Genomic DNA, 21,809 nt, shown 5'->3' on the forward strand with positions numbered 1-21,809 from the left:
AATGTTTTCCCCAAGTAATCCGGTGAAATATTCATGTCATTACATTATGCACAGTAAACATGACGTAAAAGAAAACTTTAAAAAACATGGTTAATTAAGTATACATGCTGGTCAATAGGCCAATAAGTGCAAACCAGAAGTTGTTAGCTGCAGTATCAGGCTGGAAAGTAGCACATATCAAATAGTATTGTACAGGGAGTGCAGAACTATTAGGCAAATGAGTATTTTGTCCACATCATCCTCTTCATGCATGTTGTCTTACTCCAAGCTGTATAGACTCGAAAGCCTACTACCAATTAAGCATATTAGGTGATGTGCATCTCTGTAATGAGAAGGGGTGTGGTCTAATGACATCAACACCCTATATCAGGTGTGCATAATTATTAGGCAACGTCCTTTCCTTTGGCAAAATGGGTCAAAAGAAGGACTTGACAGGCTCAGAAAAGTCAAAAATAGTGAGATATCTTGCAGAGGGATGCAGCAGTCTCAAAATTGCAAAGCTTCTGAAGCGTGATCATCGAACAATCAAGCTTTTCATTCAAAATAGTCAACAGGGTCGCAAGAAGCGTGTGGAAAAACCAAGGCGCAAAATAACTGCCCATGAACTGAGAAAAGTCAAGCGTGCAGCTGCCAAGATGCCACTTGCCACCAGTTTGGCCATATTTCAGAGCTGCAACATCACTGGAGTGCCCAAAAGCACAAGGTGTGCAATACTCAGAGACATGGCCAAGGTAAGAAAGGCTGAAAGATGACCACCACTGAACAAGACACACAAGCTGAAACGTCAAGACTGGGCCAAGAAATATCTCAAGACTGGTTTTTCTAAGGTTTTATGGACTGATGAAATGAGAGTGAGTCTTGATGGGCCAGATGGATGGGCCCGTGGCTGGATTGGTAAAGGGCAGAGAGCTCCAGTCCGACTCAGACGCCAGCAAGGTGGAGGTGGAGTACTGGTTTGGGCTGGTATCATCAAAGATGAGCTTGTGGGGCCTTTTCGGGTTGAGGATGGAGTCAAGCTCAACTCCCAGTCCTACTGCCAGTTTCTGGAAGACCCCTTCTTCAAGCAGTGGTACAGGAAGAAGTCTGCATCCTTCAAGAAAAACATGATTTTCATGCAGGACAATGCTCCATCACACGCGTCCAAGTACTCCACAGCGTGGCTGGCAAGAAAGGGTATAAAAGAAGAAAAACTAATGACATGGCCACCTTGTTCACCTGATCTGAACCCCATTGAGAACCTGTGGTCCATCATCAAATGTGAGATTTACAAGGAGGGAAAACAGTACACCTCTCTGAACAGTGTCTGGGAGGCTGTGGTTGCTGCTGCACGCAATGTTGATGGTGAACAGATCAAAACACTGACAGAATCCATGGATGGCAGGCTTTTGAGTGTCCTTGCAAAGAAAGGTGGCTATATTGGTCGCTGATTTGTTTTTGTTTTGTTTTTGAATGTCAGAAACGTATATTTGTGAATGTGGAGATGTTATATTGGTTTCACTGGTAAAAATAAATAATTGAAATGGGTATATATTTGTTTTTTGTTAAGTTCCCTAATAATTATGCACAGTAATAGTCACCTGCACACACAGATATCCCCCTAAAATAGCTAAAACTAAAAACAAACTAAAAACTACTTCCAAAAACATTCAGCTTTGATATTAATGAGTTTTTTGGGTTCATTGAGAACATGGTTGTTGTTCAATAATAAAATAATTCCTCAAAAATACAACTTGCCTAATAATTCTGCACTCCCTATATAGTTAAAATTTCAAAGGCTGTCATTGTCTGTCAGCATAGTATACCTTTTATTGCATGGTGTGTTTTGTTCTGTGAGATATCTCTCATTTGTAGTTAAACTTGTTGTCGCAGATTAAAGAGGTATGTGTCACTACATCTGGAAGAAAAAGAAAGGATGTGAAAGCAGTTGACACGAGTCACTGGTGGTTACCATAGCATTTTGTGGCCAGATTTCAGTCCTTGATCTTCATCCTTGATTTAAAGGCTTTTTAGCAAGACTGTGTTGCTAGGCCCCAAAAAAGATTAGCAGATCCTTGCTAGAAAAAAAAGCACACCGCTGTTAAAATAATAAGCCTGAAATCTGTGAATGGTAAGGACATCACACATTCCCTCCTTTACATATTCATGCACACTGTGGGATGATAGTATAACAACTAATATTATTATTATTATTATTATTATTATTATTATTATTATTATTATTATTATTATTATTTTGGTTACAAAACAAGACAGTAAAAAATGTCACAGGCCAATATGTGACAAAAATGTGTTGGGTTGGGCACATAATGTGAATAAAGTGCACAGTAGTAAATCAAAATAAAGTCATAAATGTGTAAATGAGTTTGTGACTCTGTCCCCATAATAATAATGAGACACTGAACATAATACTCATTATTTATCAAAATCTAATAATAAATTAAAGCTACATTCAGGTCTGCACTCCGTCGCACACCTTCAGAAGTAAAATTGGTCTTAACAGAATGAAAGCTCCTCCTCAGTCTTATCACACATTTCTGCTTGCTTTTTCTTAGAAAAAGAAACCTGCTAACTCTCAGCTTACAATGTCTTATTTTTCTCTCTATTATGGTAGGGTCTTTACCTTACAATATAAAACACCTTGAGGCGAATGTTGTTGTGATTTGGTGCTATAGAAATAAAATTGAATCGAACTGACTTCTTCAGAGTAACACTTCACTCCCTCGTATCAGTCATAGCAATACTAGAAAAGCAATAAGGCTGTAATTTTGGAATTATCTCAGATCTGACTGCTTGTAATTGAAAAATCTATTGTTAACTACACTTTAAATTTTAAGAGGATCTGTCACGCTCATTTAAACTCTGTATTTTAAAATTTCGGCTCTACTGGAGTAGCTTTGATGGACTGACAAAAGAAATTCTTATGTTCCAACACCTCTTTTTAAGGCCACTCTCCCTTTAAGGCAAGTTTCTTCTAGCTGGCTCCCACTTGAAAACAGTTTGAACTGTGGTGGGTGGGGCTGCTGTGATCACAGCCAAAGCTGTGCACCTTTGATGAACATATGAAGAGTATCTCCCTGCAATGGCATACAGTGAAAAGAAGAATTAAAAACCCTTTGGAGCAGTTTGAAGCCTGAACGTTTGCTCACATGATTTACTTGTACATAATCTGAGGTCATTTTTTGTAATTGTGGCTATATTTTACATGAGGATCCTCAACTAAAGCAGTAGATAATGACAGAAAATAAGCAAAAGTGAGCCAAACGTGTTTAAACAAAAGCTCCAAAAAAGCTGTGGAGATCCTTCATAAGTAGTCAGCTTAGTACCTGTAAGCTCAGTGAGTGATTTAATATTATTTTCCAAGGTTTTTATTTTTTAAAAAAAGTACTCAAAGCGTTTGAGCCCCAGAGTGAGCTGGTGTAATATACAACGCGCCATGAGAGATCCCACAATAAGCACAAGTATTCTGCTATTCTAGAATCAAGGCTCGTTAAAGCATATTACAGCTTTTTCATGTTAGAAAATAGACTTTGAACATAACAGACTCAAAAACATTTTTGGTCTTGACCTGCGGTCTCAGAAATGAGACTCAGAGTTGTCCATAAGTGAGCAGGAACACCATCTCATCATCCAAATTCTTTTGGCCTTCGCTGGACTATATTTTCCCCATCAGTCATCCTGTTGCTAATAGCGCCAAGAGAGGGTTGGCCCAGAGGTCATTCAACCAATCAGCATCTAACACTGTAAGTGGAAAGTGGGATGATTATCTCTGTCTTTCTTTGCGCCTTCTCTCATCATGATTATCTTTCCCACACTCTCCCTCCTTGATTATCTCTCGCTCTCATTCTGTTCCTGCCTCACTTTCTTTTTTCCCTCTCAGTCAATGGTTAGCTCTTCATGGTGCCCCCCCCCCCCCCATCCCCATCTTTCATTTATTTCCATGTCTGCCTCTCTCCATCTTTCATTAATCACTGTGCCATCCGCTTATAGAAAGTGCAGTTAACAGACAGATGACTACAATCAGCCTCAGTTCACCAACAGGTCATTTGGCAGCACGTATAGATGTGCGTGAGTGTGTGTAGAAACTTGCCCGCAAACACGAATGTATGCATAAAAGCCTTTGTGAGTGTGAGAGTGCACATACATTATGGAGTGCAGTTGCATATGTATGCTGTTAGATTTACTGTTGTGTGTATGTGCCAATGTGTTATTTTGTACAACATGGATTGAAGCACGGTGCTTTTTCTCTTTATGAGTGATATGTCAATTCACAGTTCTATTCAATTCCACAGTAGATTGGATGGAATATGATCTGCATATTATAGCAATATCATTATTGCCAGTGTTCTGATTAAACCGCCTTTTTTAAAACCATGATTAAATGATTTTACCCATATATATATATAAAAGATACAGAGACTCTTTGGTCATGCTAAGTTGCTAAAAACAAAATTATAAAAGCAAAACCATTTTAAACTGGATAAAGTACATGGTTTGAACACACAAACTTTGGAAGAAAATAGACCTTCAGATACAGTAAATTAGCTGAAAGTCATATTTCACCCAATTTCTTTGAAGAGTGCTAAAGATTGAAAGTGGGGATGGAAATGCAACCACAGTTCTAAGAAAGTTGGGAAAATATCAAAGAATAAAAACAGAATGCAGTGATTTGAAAATGTTGACAGTGCAACACAGAAAACATATCATATGTACTAATTTAAGAAAATTCTTTTCTTATTTTGAATTTGACAGCAAAAGTCAGGAGGGTAGAAACATAACAAGTAACACCTGAAGAAACATATTGCAACTAATTACATTTATTGGCAGCAGGTCAATAACATGACAGGCTGTAAAAAGAGCATCTTAGAAAGGCAGAGTTTCTCAAATGTAAAGATCTGCAAAAACCGCATCTGCAAATTTCACAATGTTCTTTCATGTAAAATTGTCTTTTAATATCTCATCATCTACAGTACATAATATAATCAAAACAGAATTAGAGAATTTGGAGAAATCTCTGTGCACAAGGGAAATAAAATCAAGAACAAAAATCAGTAGTGTTATTTGGGACACCATATTAGAAATAGACATAATTCTGTAATGAAAATCACTGCATGGGCAAGGAAGGGGGGAAGGCGAATAAAGCTCTGTCACGCAAAGAAGAAACTGTATGTGTAAGTGTTCTGTTCACTAAAAATGGACTGAGCCAAAATGGAAACCCAAAGAAAAGAAAACCAAAGAAGGGAGGAACTACCATGCTATCAGCACTCAGAAGTCTGCATCGCCGATCGTATGGGGCTTCAACTATGCAACTATGGAGATCAAATTATCCAATGGAAGTGGCAGCTTGGACAGGTGGAAAATCAACAGTGCTAAGAAAGAAATATGCAAGGCCTTCTTTTCAGGGAAGGCCTTGCATATTTCAGTAAGACAATGCTAAACCATATGCTGCATGTATTACAATAGCATGGCTTTGTAGAAGAGTCTGGGTGTTGAACTGGCCTACCAGCAGTCCAGACCTTTCACCAGATGGAAACATTTGGCACATTATGTAACAAAGAAATACAACAAAGAAGTCCAGGGACTGTTGAAGAGCTTGAATCCCATATCAGATATGAATGGGATGAACCCAAAAGTCTTAAAACCCAGTAGCTATGCGCAGTCCTCAGACATATATGGCCTGTTGTTAATAGAAGAGGGGATGCTACAAGTGGTAAACATGACTGTGTCCCAACTTTCTGAGGTGCTGTCATCAAATTTAAAACGAGATAATATTATTCTTTGAATGGTACGTTTTCTCAGTTGAAGCATTTGATGTTTTCTGTATTTTACTGTGATTAAAATATGGCTTTACAAAAATGTAAAGATTTGCATTCCTTCTTGTATTTACATTCTACATAGCATCCCAACTTCTTCTGGAACTGATGTTTTAAAATAAACAGGTCAAAAATCAGCTGGGTGAATCACGATCCTCAACTTACACCTATTTACTCACTGACCTTAATAATTGTTTTTTCTTTTTTTTGTTTTAACAGGATCCTCTGTGACAGCAGCTTGAATATGCAGTCTCTCTAACTGGACAAACCTGCTTTACTCACATTAAACATATGAGTAAAGCAGACCTTTCTTTCCATGATTGGTTGGGAGCTGTTTATGCTGTGAACTTGATATAAATGCCCTAGCAGATGATGAAGTCAAGGAAACATCCCCCTAAGAAAGATATTGTAGTAATATGAATCTGAAAATGCAAAATATCCATGGTTAAGAATGAGCTGTGGAAAAGACAAATGATTCATGCGGTTGAATCCAGGCAACAGGAAAGAGGAAAGGGGATTTGTAATGTTAATTAAGATGAGAGGAACAGCTTGAGTACTTTCTGAAAGTGAACAATGCAGCAGCAGTGGTGACAAAGACATGAAGAGAAACAGCATGAGATATGAATGAGACTGTAAAGGAATATAAGACAAGGGGAATGTGGAGATACAGTAAAAGAAGAGTTTAAAAATAGGTCAGGGAGGCAAGATTAGAAGTGCAAGGAACTGAAAGAACGCAAGAGGTAAATAAGACAATAACGAAGGGTGGGACGAGTTTGCCTGAGAGAACAAAAGTGGGAATAACTACCTGAGGCGAGGAGGTAACGGGTTGTGAAGAGGACACAGGAACCAGAGGAGGAGCAAAAAGAAGAAGACCAGAAACATGAAGGGGAAAAACTGATGAACAAGACAAGGGTGGAGAAGTTCAGGGGAGGAGATGTACTGTACAAGATAAGGTGATAAATTCTTGTTCGAGAAAAGAATCCAGAGAAATTAATAAATAAAATAGTGAAGCCCTGTTGTAATGTGAGGATGGAGAAGACAGGGTTGATGTGTTTTATCAGTCAAAGGGTGCATGTTTGTTTCGACTGAGAAATTACAAAAATCTCTTTCAATGTACAACAAATATGTCTACTGAATATCAAATTAAGACTGAGCTGAAGAAAATCTAGGTGCAAGTGTCGCTTTAACGGCAATGGTTACATGTGATCGCTTGCAGAACTTACTTCTTAACATAAGCCAGAACAGGTTCACTACTGTGTTAACATAAACCCATCTCAAACTTGCCAAAACCCATTGTAATCCAGACTGCTGTTCGCTGATTGGCAAACCTGTAGTGATTTTAAAGCTGGTGAAAGAGGATAAAGGAAAGCATTGAATGATGAATGCGGAAGGAGAGAAGAAACACTGATGTGGCTTCATAGATTTGAAAAGAAAAGGGGGCCGATGTGATCACAGGATGAAGAGAAAACGAGGATTTTCAACACTGGCACCACAAAAGCAGATTAGACTGGTCATATATAATGGAAATCGGAGGAGAAGCCATTGATTAGATAGGAGAGAAGAGGAGAAAGCATGCAAGTGGGGAAAACAGAAGAAAATGTGATGAGAAAAGCAATGACAGCTCAGGGTGCCACTAGGGATATGGGGTCCTGTGTGGGACCAATCCATGCCAACCCTAAAATATAACATCTCGTAGACGTGGATCAGTATTCTCCCGAGATTTTGTGCAACATTGATGAGATATGTGAAAACCTTGTTTACATAATGATAACATCTATATACATATAGCTTGAGTGTCCTGCACAGTATCTTTGCTGTCCTGTTCCTAGAACTGCGCTCTTCTGGACAGAGATTTTGGATGTTATTCCTAGGATCTGCTAGACCCACTACCTCGGGGGTCACTGCACCGAGCACTCCGATTATGATGTTCCAACATAATTGTTCTTCACAACGCAAAGCAAGGTCCACAAAACGTTAGATGAAAAAGTTTAGTGTTTAGTTTAGAAGACTGTGCACCTGATCGCCCCATTTTAGAACATTTCAGACATTTCAATCGTCTCTTATACTCTCTTTAAATACAGCTGATTTTGCTATATTATCAGTAAATTGTTGCACGCATTGTTTGATAAGTACAATAAAATGGATTATTTTTAATTTATGCTGAAATATTCACTGAAGAGGTGTGACTTGCCTTCCAATCTGTGCTATGCCCAGAGAAAATTACGCTGTTTTCATGATGGTGCTGGTGGCTAATACTCATAGATATCAAACTCACAGAATACAAACTCATGTCGCACATAGAAGTAATTGTATGTGTCACTGTATGTCTAAATGAATTGTATAGTCTCCTTTATGTGTATAATCGGTACAAAAGTTCAACTAGGGGACAAGTGTTGGGGGTGGGGGGGCGGGTGAGAACACACAGGAAAGAAAGGGTTTCTGGAGAGGGAAAGAGACTGATTCATAACTCAAAGGAATCCACACTGATAAAAGGGAGAGCTGGAGTGACAGAAGAAACGTTTTAAAACATTTTATGAATTCTTACTGAAGTCACTTCATCTTTTTGCTTCAGCTTCCTGTGCTGTTCACATTGTACCAGATTATCAGGAACCACTGATGCCTGTAAGAGCTTCGAGTAAGTGGCCAGAAACCAAGTGGGACTGAATGTTCATCCCTAAATTGAACAAACATCTCGGTCATGACAGAATGAGAGACCCACACCTAAATCACGTGTATAACTACATGTTGCTTAATACTGTGCTGTTCTGTAGGTGAACCATTACACAGGCATGTTATGCAATCAGTTATCTTTTTTTCAAATGAAATGAAAAGGTTACTGAACTTTAAATGGTATGCTTACTACTTTTGCATGCAGCTATTATGAAATTCATCGTCTCATTCAAAAGAGAACAGCGAAATGGCAGAGATCTGGTTCACAGCACTTTCTTAAGCAAAAAAAGAGCTATCTTGTCATCATCTCAGCAGACTCCACTGACTGCATTCCTTAGGTCACAGTTTCACTAATATAATATGAGGGTAAACTCAGCTTGTGCAACTGAACTACAAACCTAACAACTTATTATCTTTGAACAAGAGTAACGATGACCATGACGGTCTTTCACGTTCAGTCATAGTTTCTGCTGATGCTTACCTGGTGTTTTCTCCCTGTGGTTCCCAGGAATTCTCTTGTTCATCACTTCCACACAGGGCAATACTCACCCATTTCAGGACGCTGGTATTCACAGCAATCACGGTCACAGCTCGAGCCCTGTTCATTATCTGCTCCACCTGCCTGCCTCACTGCCACAGCAAAAGAAACCTCTGAAACGCTCCACCCGGATTATATGTTTCTGGACGCTCACCCGGACCACTTCGACTGGCTTACTGCCATGATGGCTTCCACCTGTAAAACCAGTAAGATGCTCAAAGTTAAAACACTCCTACTTGCCTAACCAGTCGCACCCACTTTTCTGACATCTCACTTTCTCTCTCTGTGTTCCAATGACACTGATCCCCACCACCATTGCCACAACCCTCTCCTTGAGTTCCCCCTTATGCCACTTTATGTTTATCCCCCTTCATAGTTCACAGCCTCCGTTTGACATCATAGTTAATAGCTCATGTTTTGACTTCATAGTTCACAGTGCCAATCTGATAGTCAAAGTCCTTATTGGTAAATAAAGTTTTCTTTTAACATCTGAACCAGTGCCTCCATTCTGTGTCTGCATTTGGGTCCATTCACCTGCTCTGGCCACCCCGCTGTAACACTTACTCTCCCTGAGTTTCTCCATGTCTCCTCCATCTAGCAGAGACTGAAGCAGGTGTCAGACATTAATAATGTCGGACATCGGACAATCAATTCTGAATTAATTAATTTGCATAGACTTTGCATTTCCTGTACTTTCATTTCTTGATGACTACAGATGTGAACTTTATGGTTTTTCTGTCACAATCCATCATTTACTAGAAAAATGTTCTCCAACCACAGTTTCCTTTTTCCTTTCCTTTTTTTTTTTGCGAAACTGTTCATACAGATGTAATAAAAGTATCCTAAAATGTCCAGATCATAATTACGTAGTGTTCCCTGAGCACAAACCTCTACGGACGGAGAACTCCTGAAATCCTTTAGTTGTAATTCCTATTCTATATATGTATATACTATACTTTTATACTAAACTAGAGTCCCTCTTTTTTCTTCTTTTTTTGCAGTTTCCCAATGTAATAAGTTGTATTCATGACTCATATCAATATCAATTCTTCTTCATTTGCTGAAGGACACTAATGTCACCAAAGAGCTTTCAGTGGCTGAAAGACTTGATAACAGCTGCATAAAGGAAAAATGTATTCTTTCTTTAACACATTTAAAATATATCCACTTTATATTTTCAGGAAAGTTATAACAATCTGCATGGTAACCACAGACTATCTTACTCCTTATCTAGACCCTTAGCTACCCTCAGTGTTCCTCTGTGGAAACAACTGGTCCCCACCACAGGTTAAGATGACAAAGGCACACTCAAATAATGTCAGTATAATGGCTGTGCAGTCAGCATGACTCCAGAGGGCATGTAACTTTGTTGCAGCACGTGTTGTTCTTCATTATATTGCCACAATTAGATGAGAGCAGGACACATGAAAGAGCTTGAAGAACACTATGTAATCCAACTTGGAGATTTCCAGAATGGAAAAGATGTCCAGGACACAATTTTCTGGAATCAGTTCACATATTAAGCAAACAACATTCGCAGCAGTCAAATAAAGATAACTAATTTCATTATTTTGTTCTTAAAAATACAAATGCAGCAAACCTACTTATAACTAGTGTTCTAGTAACTCAATTTAAAGCTTTATCCTTCTAATCTGGCTCTCCAATTATACTACTTCTTTGTCAGTTTTTGGCCCCTTTTGATGAGATTGTATAACACCTCTACTGGCAACTAGGAAAACACAACACAAACTTAGCCTGACACTCAATGAATATCTCATTTTGTTGACATTTGCTGGTTAATTAACTCTTTTTCATGATGGCCTAAGTTATTCTTTTCTTGAAGTATTCTAGTGTTTTTTCTTTCCTTTGTTCTCTGTATTTTTGTGTGTTCCATTCTTGTGCCAAAATAACGAGCATGGTGAAGTAAAACACTTTCCATGGTGAATCATTGTCGCAGGTCCATTGATAATGACTTATCATCTTCATGCACATGCTGAAGTAAGAGTTAACATACGCAAAGGCTGATTGAAGGAAGTTTGATCAGCTGAACTCAAAACTTTGTTTTTGATCTCAAGGTTAATCAGGAGTTGAAAGGAATGTTCTATGAAACAGGATTTGGGGCTTAGTGAGATAACTTAACCTTAGATTTTCAGCAGTCCCAATTAGAAATGTGCTGCACTTCTTATCCAGGTACATCGTCATGGTAACAAACCTGATCTACACTAAAGCAGGTTGGAAAAAGAAATCAACACATACAAACCACTGCCTGCTAACAATGTAATTCTCTTTAAAAGTGAACCACTATTTCTTCATGCCTACAAGCTCCAGTGGATCTCAATGTGCAGATTAAGAAAGTCTTTCGTTTTTGGCGACTCCCTCAAACTTTTGCCCTCTCTGATGAGACCCAACAAGAGACACAGATTATAAACAAAGCAAACATTAATTGCAAAAACATCATATCTATTTATTATTACAGTAATCCATTGTAATTTAAGTGAAAGAACAGAGAAAAAGGATAACAGAAACCACAAGAAATATGTTGACCTAAAAAACTTTGCACCGTACCTTACTTACTGGCTTGAATTCGGCACAGATGATTTAAACTGCACCATGTAGGCCCAGCCTATGTCCAAGAAACATGTCAGTCAATTTTACCTATAATTTAATGGTCTTTTAAGTAAAATAAAGAATGGCTAAACCATACTTTACTTAACAATCAATCAATAAATGGATAAAAAATACAGAATCTGTATAATCTGTTATTGCGTAATTTAATATCACTGGAATGTAACAAAACATAGATATGACTGATGTGACATTTACTTTTAAATGTCACAATTTTTTAAATAAATTTTATCTTCTGACACCCTGACTTGTAGAATATTGTGAATACATGCGTTTTCTTTATTTTTTTTAAAGATTGCGTCTTGGATTTTTATTTATTTATTTTACTTAACTTATTTAAGTGTACGTGTATATACAGCCCTTTAAAGAGTACCTTAAAGAAAATAAATTTGAATCTAGGAAGTGCCCATGGCAGCCACTGAAGCTGATTGCAGGTGTTTAAGACAGTACTTGTGTGTCCACCAGATGTGCCTCGGTACCTTTCAGAAGCATCCCAGAAGTGGCTCTGTGCTCCACTCTGCTAAAAATGTGTGGCATACATTCCATTTATTTTTGATGGAAGCCAAATCAAGCTACACGGAGCAGATGGAATAGAAGGAGGTCAGACACAGGCAGAGCAGAGTCAATCTTCAAAGTCATGTGAATGTAATGAAAAAAAAGGGACAATTTCGTGTCCATGTGAAGAACTGAACAGTCTGCTTTTTCATAACTATTTCATATTTTAGCATGAGAGGAGCATGGAGGTAAATGTGCTCGGCAGGCATTGATGTGGGTGTTGACATTTGAGCAAATTAGAATACTTTTTAAAAACACACCTGGATCTAGTAATAGAGTATATATTATATATATATATGTTAAATTACACACTCAAATTGTTTTCTAGAATTTGGACATATTATAGACATTTAAGAGAAATAAGAGTACCAACCATACCTGCGTGGTTAATAATAAAAATGAAATCATTTACATCTGGACCTTCACCCTGGTTAACATTGAAGTGTGACAACATTCTTGGTGAAAGTTGCGACTGTAAGGCGAATACTAGCAGTGGACTATGCAGTTGCAAAATTGAAAACTCACTTAGGTGCACAGTTGGATGTGGCAGCCAAGTAAGTGTGAAAGGTGATCTGTGATTTGGACCCAAACGTCTCTAACTGAGGTGCAGTGCCAGAGAGGTGAGGTGTTCTGCATGCTGTGTGTGTAATTATCTTATTTGCAAAATCGCATTTGATGTAATTTTTCACTAGTATAGTGTCTTCTATGAATGATTTTATTTAGCATCTGTTGTAAATATGTGTTTTTGATGCTTTTGAAGATATTATTGCAAATTTGAATCCAAAAGTCATCATCGGTGCTGAGCCGTGGTGGGAGTAATTGAGCCATTTAAGGAAGTGTTTTATATAATTCAAATTTTGGGGTTTCTAATCCCCCATGGAAAAATCTACTTCAATTGTGATAGCTGTTTCACATTTAGATAAGCACTCCAAGTGATTACTTCGGTTTAACAGATTTACTGTGTGAATTAAAATCGTGTAAATGTTTTTGCTTTGTTAATATATAACACCCAGCACGCCCCTGCGGGCGGTTTTATCCTTCAAGCTCGGGTCCTCTACCAGAGGCCTGGGAGCTTGAGGGTCCTGCGCAGTATCTTAGCTGTTCCCAGGACTGCGCTCTTCTGGACAGAGATCTCCGATGTTATTCCCGGGATCTGCTGGAGCCACTCGCCTACACAGCAAATCCAGCATGTCCAAATTAACACTGTCGGATTTGATTTCAACACTATTAAAGTGTCTATATGGGTCCACACCAGAGAGTGTTAATTTAACTCTTTTTGGAGAGTTGGTACGTTAACTCTGATTTAGTGTTAAACACCAAATCTGTCTGGAGTTGATAATTTAACACTTGGTGTTAAGAGTTTATATATTAACTCTCAAAGAGTATTTTAGTTTAACTACGTAAGAGTTATCTTCTAATTCATTCTAAAAAGCGGGAATTTTACTGTTCTGAACTTCTAGAAATTTCTTTTGGAAATAAACATTTACTAAAAAGATGCAATGGTTTTTGAAAAACATTTATTCTGAACTGTGCACCACAATTTCAAAACATTTTCTGAAAGACGTAACAGTATACATGTTCTCACTTTCATTAGAATTTTGTTTATCAAAAGGTCTGACATGGTAAATGCAAATAACAGCATTCTCATCACTTATTTCTTCAATACAATATGCATGTCCTTCATTCATCACTTTGTGGAACTTCAACGCACTTCTGCTCTCCCCCATATTCCATCTTCACAAGCATATCCTGTGTGGAGATCGAATAAAAATTAGTTGACACTAATTAATGGCACAAATAATCCAGTAAACAATTGCAGCACAGTAAAAAAAAAAAGGAATCCTCTTTGAGCCATTACTTGTGTAAAGTATTTTCCCAAAAGACAAGGACACAGGCAACAGGTAATACTGAACTAAATGTAAAACCTCAACCTTTTTAATTTTTACCTAAACCGTGTGCACAAAACTCTGGAGGGATCTATGCTAACGTAGAATCCAGTCAGGACGCCTGCTACTGCTATTTGCTCGTTTTTTTTTATGGGCGATCGTTTTCAGGCTTCAAGTAGCACCATTATACCAACATTTCACACTCTAGACATTGTTTTAGGTGTATTTGACCAAAGATTTGACTGAAAATTCACATGCAAGCTTTTTTTCAAGGCTGTGGTATTTGCCCGCAAACAATACCTTTCAGCTAGCTAAAACAGAATATTATGCTATCAGCGAGCAACATGGCTAATGCCTTTCACACAGCTTTGTCTCAACTCCAAAGAGCCACAGAAGTAAAAGCTAATAACAATTGAAACAATCTTTGAAAAAATGACTTACCAAGCATGGCAAACAACTCAAATATGTAGAGCAAAATGTTCTGAAACGGCTTCACTTCAGCTTCGATTGGAGCCGTGCTGGGGGCGGAGTCTGTGAATTTACTCTGTTGGTGTCATAGCCCCTCTAGGAGTTCAGAGTTAAGAGGTCAAGAGTTAATGTTTCCATTGTAACACCTCCAGATTTGACAGAGAAACACTCATTTTTAACACTCGATTTTAACTACTATCATTTTACACCTCAGAGTTACATTAAAAGAATGTGACTCTGCTTAGAGTAAAATTAACTCTACTTTTGCAAGGAGACTATTAACACCAAAAAATTTAACACTTTTGAATTTGCTGTGTAGCTTGGGAGTCACCGCACCTAGTGCTCCGATTACCACGGGGACCACCGTTACCTTCACCCTCCACATCCTCTCGAGCTCTTCTCTGAGCCCTTGGTATTTCTCCAGCTTCTCGTGTTCCTTTTCCTGATATTGCTGTCATTCGGGACCGCTACATCGATCACTACGGCCGTCTTCTTCTGTTTGTCTACCACCACTATGTCCGGTTGGTTAGCCACCACCATTTTGTCCGTCTGCATCTGGAAGTCCCACAGGATCTTAGCTCGGTCATTCTCCACCACCCTTGGGGGCATCTCCCATTTTGACCTCGGGACTTCCAGGTTATACTCGGCACAGATGTTCCTGTACACTATGCCGGCCACTTGGTTATGGCGTTCCATGTATGCCTTGCCTGCTAGCATCTTGCACCCTGCTGTTATGTGCTGGATTGTCTCTGGGGCATCTTTACACAGCCTGCACCTGGGGTCTTGCCTGGTGTGATAGACCCCAGCCTCTATGGATCTTGTACTCAGAGCTTGTTCTTGTGCTGCCATGATTAGTGCCTCTGTGCTGTCTTTCAGTCCAGCTTTGTCCAGCCACTGGTAGGATTTCTGGATATCAGCCACCTCCTCTATCTGCCGGTGGTACATACCATGCAGGGGCCTGTCCTTCCATGATGGTTCCTCGGCTCCCTCCTCTTTCTTGGGTTTCTGCTGCCTGAGGTATTCACTGAGCACTGAGGGTATATATATATATATATATATATATATATATATATATATATATATAAGAGGCCGCTAGAAAGGCTGTAACCACCAAGTACCTGCAGAGGGTCAGGCAAGTCAGAACAAGATCCGGGCCATCAACATGTACGCCCTGCCCGTGATCAGGTCACCCCAAGTCCAGCACCCTGAGGCTGTACGCTAAGCGGAAGGAAAGGGGCCGGGGACTGGTGAGTGTCAGCACCACAGTCCAGGATGAGACAACGAACATCCAAGAATACATTGGGAAGATGGCCCCAACTGACCGAGTGCTCAGTGAATACTCAGTGAATAATTTTTTTGGCACACTAAAAAAAAAGATATTTAGCAAGCCAAAGCAAAAAGAAAGAAAGAAAGAAAAACAAAAATAGAGCTCAAAAAGGACAGAAGAAAAGAAGATGACTATACCGCTGGGACTTGGATTTTAGCGGTGTTATCTGTAGCTTTGATAAGTGCAATTCCCAAAAGATAAGCTCCAACTGGTGAGCTATTTGTGCTTTTGTAAAAGATTGAAACATTGTTACTACTTACATCTGTGATTTATTTAGAAGCTGGTCCACTGGAAATGATGGTGAATGAGGATATCCATGAGCTATCCAGTTAGTCTGAGACGGAGAGAGAGAGACAGAGAGAGAAAGAACAATGATGTGCTATGTACAATTTGGTTGTAGGGCCCAAAAAGACATGATATCACTAATGCTAATAGCAGGAAATGCTGAGTGGGCAATTTCCCAACACTAGACCTCCATGGAGGCTCGGAACAAATGAGCAATTAATTGTAAGTATATGAACAAAGGAACAAACAATTGTTGCAGTGTTTTGCTAGTTATGACAAAATCACAGTAAATGAATATACAGCAAACACACAATATGCTGTAGTGTGTAAAATTAACATATCTGAGACAAAAGTATTCAAACTTTCTGAGCACTTTGTCATGCAGTCACATAGAACCCATAAAGTTTGGTGATTAGATTTCAGAGTTTTAATCTATGGTTTCTTCTTCAACCACATGAGATGTCAAGAGATCTGAATGATTTGATCCTTTTGGAGATGTTAAATGATGAAGACAGGGGAAGGAGGGTATCCTCAAAATGCATTTATAAATAACCATTTCTCTTTTTGCATACTTTACATTACTCCTGCCTGAGCTACCTGACGTCATCATCTTCCATTTATTGTTTCCCTGTCTTTTTGTAGTTATTTAACATGTTGCTATAACAACCAAGACTACCCTGCTTTGCCCTTAAGTATATTTGACTTGATCGTTAACCTTTTAAAACATGCACAAAATCAACACGTATACTCACACAAACTGACCTATGTACAGCCTGATCTTTTGCCCCCTGAGCTAACAAAAACAAAAAACAAAAAAACAAACAAACAAACCTTGTGTGTGCCTGTGTATTTTATGTAGAAAATGAGCATTTTACATTTTGCAAATTTTTCTGGATATAGGTCTTCTATTGCCAACCTATGGAGTTTAGCAGAAATATATAGCTTGACATTTCAGCCCTGTTTCCTTGTTATTCTACAGAAAATGCTGCAAATCTTTCAAGGTAATAGGCCACAGCAACATAATATGTACACAGTTACCTTCAAACACTGAAGAAGGCTGGGGACAAAAGGTAGATGTATAGATGGCATCCTATGTAAAGCATCAAGCACTATTACAACTATACTGTTATCAGTATCTTCTAATCAAACTGTGACCAAATGTGTTACAAATTGTTTGTTTGTTTTTTTGGTTTCCGCAGTATTGCACCTAATGTCTTGCCTCATAGTACTCCATTAGTAAAACAATATTATTCAAGTATAATCATCTTTAATCTATGCTATTACTTGGTTATTACTTAGATATTACTTTGGTAGTTAAGGCGTTAGTAACTTGCTATGTTCATACTATTACCTTCTTGTTTCCACTTAATTGCCCCACTAAGTAGTGACCCATAATATTTGTAGTGCACTATACCAGAAGCATGTGTACATTATTGAGTCCTAATTTAACATTAGGACTTAGGAGGACTTAGGCGTTATAAGATTTCTCAAATTTTTTTAGTGAAGAATAACACCAGGTATACACTGCTGACTAACTGACAGCAGTAATTCAGGTAGGTGCTAGTTGTAATTATTGAGGTTACTGTTAATGGGCTGTTCCCTATCATCAAATGCAATAAAAGACGTTTGGTCATATAAAAAAAAGAAAAGGAAAAGAATATTGCTTGCATTATTAAAGTGCATTTAAATACACAGCTTTAACTTTGTTATGGGGGGTATTCCCTCCCAATCCAGAGCATTTGTGTTTCCTGACACACATATTTTTTTGGTTACCATTAATCAGTCGACATGTTGTTACACAACTTTTCATAATATTTTAATTAACTATGATGAAGGGACAACAGTGTTTTAGGGGCCTGAGTAGGTTTCACATTATTCACTTTATTCATTAATGTGCCCACCTACTCTTCAGTGGATGCTGGCGTGATGAACAAACCTAGAAAGAAACGACAGACTAATGAAAAATAGCATTTTTAGCATTAGCAACACAGGGGCACCACAGGGGACTGTCCTCTCCCCCTTCCTCTTCACCCTCTACACCACAGACTTCAGCCACTGCACAGAGACCTGCCATCTTCAGAAGTTTTCTGATGACTCTGCGGTGGTTGGATGCATCAGCAGGGATGATGAGACAGAGTACCGGGCTGTGGTCGACTCCTTTGTCACGTGGTGTGAGCAGAATCATCTGCAGCTCAACGTGGCAAAGACCAAGGAACTGATCGTGGACTTCAGGAAGACCAGGAAACACTTGACCCCTGTTTCAATCCAGGGGGTCAGTGTTGACATTGTGGAGGACTATAAATACCTTGGAGTACACATTGACAATAAACTGGACTGGGCTAAAAACACCACAGCACTTTACAGGAAGGGCCAGAGTCGTCTCTATTTTTTGAGGCGACTGAGGTCCTTCAACATCTGCCAGAAAATGCTGAGGATTTTCTATGAGTCTGTGGTGGCCAGTGCGATCCTCTATGCTGTTGCATGCTGGGGGAGCAGGCTGAGGGTCGCAGATGCCAACAGACTTAATAAACTGATCCGTAAGGCCAGCAATGTTGTGGGGATGGAGCTGGACTCCCTCAAGGTGGTGTCGGAGAGGCGGATGCTGTCCAAGATAAAGACAATGTTGGATAACACCTCCCACCCACTCCATGACATGTTGGTCAGTCACAGGAGCTCGTTCAGTGAGAGACTGAGATTACCGAAAAGCACCACTGAACGACACAGGAAATCATTCCTGCCTGTGGCCATCTCCCTGTACAACGCATCCACTTAACACACTGTTTGCTGCTACAACTACACATGTTTCTTTTCCAAATATTTATTTATAAGTGACTTATGTATGTATGTATGTATATATATGTATATATTGTACTATTCTTAGTTAGCGTATTGTCTGTCTTGTCTTAATGTTGGTTTAAAATGGAGCACTGTAACAAAAAATAATTTCCCCCAGGGATCAATAAAGTATTCTGATTCTGATTCTGATTCATTTCCAAAATCAAAAGAAAATTAGGTGCAAGCCAGTTTTGGTCAAATCAGTGCATTTAAAGCATATGCTTTAGCACACAGCTATAGGTGAAAGATAAAGAAAGAGAAATTAGTAAAAGAAAAGGAGAAATTTTAAACATACTTATAGATCACATATGGTATAAAGTAGCTGTCAGACAGCAGTCTTATGATACAAAAAAAGTCATGTTTTGTTAATAAGCTGAAAAGCTTCTGATGGTTAATTAGCTCTTTTGTGATTTCAAAGTACTGCATCTGAGCAGAAATGTACTAATACTCATTTTTTTGGATGGGTTTAGTTCTTATTGTTGTTTTGCTCTTTGGGAATCCACATTAAAGAAATCTGTAAATTGTTCATAGAAAGAGAAGGTGGGTATAACTTAAGAGGGAAATGGAATTTAAAAATACAAAGTGCTAGAACAACTTTAAGAACTATGTCAATCTCAATTGCAGGAGTTAAATTATGGAACAGTCTAACAGAAGAAATAAAAGACAGTCAAAACATAAAACAGTTTAAAGTAAAATATAAAAACCTAATTTTAAATAAGTATAAGAATGAAGAAAACGGGGTTAACCCAGGATGGTAATGTTGCTGGTAATGGTGTTGCGGTTCTTTTTTGGTTGTTTTTTTGTTTTGTTTTGGTTTGTTGTTTTTCCATAACTTGTGTATCTGCAAATATACACATTCTGTATTTTTCATATGAAAGAAACTATACTGTGGTGGGGCTTGCTAATTTCTTGTTTTTGATTTATGTATGTTATGTTTTGTTTTACTTCATATGTTTATATGTTTCATATGTTGTTTGTTTAATTTAAGACAAAAAAAAATTTAATGAATGAGAGGTAAAACTTGAGGGGGTAGGGACAAATAAGTAAATACTTCAGCCTACTCCTTTTCAAACAAATAATGGAATGATATTTTGTAATGATTGTGAAGGCACATGTTTGAAATGTTTGAAATAAAAATGAACTGAACTGAACTGAACATTAGCATTTGTACAGGTATACAGACACCTAAATATGCATGATGTGTAAAAAGGCATTATTCTCAAGCATGCATAGGCACATGCAGCTCTAGGTGGAAGCTTTTTACTCTGGATGCATTTCAAACACAAAAATATTTCTTCAGCAAAGGCAGTGCTTTATCATTCATGAATATGAAATGTTATTCACATGAAATAAGACAGAAATTAAAGAATGAGAGATTGAGAGAGCTGCAGGAATGATAAGAGAATGAGGAAAAAGAGAATTTGACTAGCCAAATAATAATGTCTGACATTTTAATTTTTCTAAGCTTTACAGATTCAGAAAACAGAGCAGCTTTTGGTAAAGCCATACAATCTGTTGTAGATCTAACTATATTATTGGAACCCAGTCACATTGGATCTAGATGCAAAACACAAAAGCACTTGGCCCAAAGTAAAAGCACACACAAACTCAGTTTACAAATGAGGAAAAGAATTCAAAAGCATGCTCAGAATACAGGAGTCACGTGGCATTGTTTGTCCCACTTGGTGTAAACAGGATTCAGTGCTATTCTACTAGGCATACACCTAAGGAAAAACAGTAAATAATCTAGAAAACATGCTGAGAAGGGATTCCGTATCACAAAATCTGTGCACCGACATCTAAACGGAGACGCAGACAGCATTTGGAACACTGAAAACCATCTTTGAGGCACTTCCTGCTACAGTAGGTGTCTCCAGGATCACATTTTACCATGGTGAGACAAACAAACATACAGACTCAGAGGGTGAGAACAATACCAGTCGTGCTCTTGCACCTGGTAAAAATGTGGTGCAGACAGCCTCATTCAATTAACATGATGTAGACAGATCTGTTTTTAGTATGGCCATTAAGTTGTTTTGTCTGATTTCCTTTCCTGGCACAGTCTAGTCTTATTTAGAATTCCATATATAATAATAAAGTAATAAAAGAGGAAACAGCCATAGCCACTGCAGTATAATTACTTACACAGAACGTAATGAGATAATACGAACCAGCTGTGGAAACAGATGTCCAGAGCACAAGGGCTGGTGATAAGATGAGCAGCAGGTGTGCAGAGCAGGGAAACACTCAGAGGACACCTTGTGGACAGGTGAGGAATGACTGGACGTGAAAGATGTTACACTCAAAAGAGGGGGGAAAATGACAGTAAAGTATTATGGGAAGACACAGATAAATGAAGATGGAGATGCCATTGCAGTGACACACAGTGCAGTGCTGGAAATTGAAGCCAGTGGGCCCGCAATTGGGAAATAATTGCACAATTCAGTGGTGCTGACAATACTCTGAGCATTTGTGAGACCATTTGAATAAGCTACTGGGTTCACGCACTAGGAAAAGTAAATATTATCAGCAATATGTAAAAAAAGAAAAGAAACTGGCACGTAAGTAGGCGGCATATACCACGAGTGAACCGAGCTGTCTTTTTTTTCCTTTATGATTCATAAATCCACGCTTAGTAGGAAAACACACTCTCTCCCTCTCAGAATCAACTCTTAATTTTCTTATTTAATGATATACTTATTTATAATGTTGCTCATTTTAATTTTATACAAAACAATAAGCTGCTGGCTGTGTGTAGGTACAGGTATAGATAGATCCTATATTAAGAATTTCAGTTTTCTATAATAGAC

The sequence above is a fragment of the Diplotaxodon limnothrissa genome, linkage group LG22, assembly GCF_057381915.1.
Source record: "Diplotaxodon limnothrissa isolate DT_005_m linkage group LG22, D_limnothrissa_male_GT1.1, whole genome shotgun sequence".
NCBI classification, from domain to species: Eukaryota; Metazoa; Chordata; class Actinopteri; order Cichliformes; family Cichlidae; genus Diplotaxodon; species Diplotaxodon limnothrissa.